Source organism: Corella eumyota, chromosome 3, assembly GCF_963082875.1.
Source record: "Corella eumyota chromosome 3, kaCorEumy4.1, whole genome shotgun sequence".
NCBI classification, from domain to species: Eukaryota; Metazoa; Chordata; class Ascidiacea; order Phlebobranchia; family Corellidae; genus Corella; species Corella eumyota.
Genome location: NC_137492.1, coordinates 13391772 through 13393735, shown reverse-complemented (window position 1 = coordinate 13393735; position 1964 = coordinate 13391772). Strand labels below are relative to the sequence as shown.

The 1964-nt window shown below is 51.2% G+C and overlaps 1 pseudogene; it reads right to left on the bottom strand.

The window, feature by feature from the left end:
- Nucleotides 1–297: 297 nt before the first annotated feature.
- Nucleotides 298–1406, bottom strand: LOC145747842 (small subunit ribosomal RNA; annotated as a pseudogene).
- Between the last annotated feature and the right edge of the window lie 558 nt (nt 1407–1964).

Sequence of the window (1964 nt, the reverse complement as noted above, 5' to 3'; positions counted from 1 at the left end):
CTAAACGCCACTAGTCCCTCTAAGAAGTTAAACGCCGGCCGGGAAGGCCGCGTAACTATTTAGCAAGCCAGAGTCTCGTTCGTTATCGGAATTAACCAGACAAATCGCTCCACCAACTAAGAACGGCCATGCACCACCACCCACAGAATCATGAAAGAGCTCTCAATCTGTCAATCCTCGCTGTGTCCGGGCCGGGTGAGATTTCCCGTGTTGAGTCAAATTAAGCCGCAGGCTCCACTCCTGGTGGTGCCCTTCCGTCAATTCCTTTAAGTTTCAGCTTTGCAACCATACTTCCCCCGGAACCCAAAGACTTTGGTTTCCCGCAAGCTGCCGGAGAGGTCGTCAAAATAACGCCCCCCGATCGCTAGTTGGCATCGTTTATAGTCAGAACTAGGACGGTATCTGATCGTCTTCGAACCTCTGACTTTCGCTCTTGATTAAAGAAAACATTCTTGGCAAATGCTTTCGCAGTCGTTCGTCTTGCGCCGATCCAAGAATTTCACCTCTAACGGCACAGTACGAATGCCCCCGTCCGTCCCTCTTAATCATTACCTCGCGCTCCGAAAACCAACAAAAAAGAACCGAGGTCCTATTTCATTATTCCATGCAACACTATCCAGGCGAAGCGCCTGCTTTGAACACTCTAATTTTTTCAAGGTAAACGTCCCGGCCGCCGCCGACACTCAGTCAAGAGCACCGACGGAAAACCGGAGGTAAAGCCAGAACGAACAGTGCACGCCTTGCGACGGACCGAACGCCTGCGCCCAAAATCCAACTACGAGCTTTTTAACCGCAACAACTTAAATATACACTTTTGGAGCTGGAATTACCGCGGCTGCTGGCACCAGACTTGCCCTCCAATGGATACTCGTTAAAATTTTTACAGTGTACTCATTCCAATTACAGGGCCTCGTTAGAGTCCTGTATCGTTATTTTTCGTCACTACCTCCCCGCGTCGGGAATGGGTAATTTGCGCGCCTGCTGCCTTCCTTGGATGTGGTAGCCGTTTCTCAGGCTCCCTCTCCGGAATCGAACCCTGATTCCCCGTTACCCGTAAGAACCTCGGTAGGCAGATACCGTACCGACGAAAGTTGATAGGGCAGACACTTGAATGATCCGTCGCCGGTGCAAGACCGTGCGATCAGCAAAGTTATCCCGAGTCGCCAACAAGACGAGCCGAAGCCCGGCAGGTTTTTGATATGATAAAGGCGCGCCTCCCGCAAGGTCGGCGCTTTTTGCATGTATTAGCTCTAGAATTACCACAGTTATCCAAGTAAAATTTACGATCAAATGAATCACGACTGATTTAATGAGCCATTCGCAGTTTTACCGTACGCAAGTTCGTACTGAGACATGCATGGCTTAATCTTTGAGACAAGCATATGACTACTGGCAGGATCAACCAGGTAACTATCGGCCGACAAAATACGCGAACGGAGTCTTTCGCTTTCCCCGTCGCGGTATCGCACTGTATTACTCAATCACTATTTTTGCTTAGCTCCTCAAACCCGGCGTAAGCCGCGATCTGGACGCCGTCGACACCGGCCAGACGCCCTTTCGGGCGAAGCCGCGCGCGGGCTGCGTTTGCATACAACACCAGGAACGCCCAACAAAAGCGAACCGAGAAAACTATCACTTGCGTGCGCACCGGCCACCGCAACTACGGCCCGAGGCCGTGGTCGCGCGCCGAAACACAAACTCGTATTTGCTACTTAATTTTTTCCGTCCAACGTTCAGAGCCTCGCTGCTAGCTACGACGCCTTCGCGGGTCAGCATCAAGTCTGCCCAAAAGCGCACATCGCCTGCACGACACCACATCGTTTTGTCACCAAATACCTTCAACCGACAACCGCATCGCCAATTTGCTCATTTCGCCACAACGACGTCTTCCCTCATAGTATACAGGGAAGCTGGTCTCGCGACAAAGGTAGCAAACTTGTCGAATTTCGACAATTTTCCAAAAC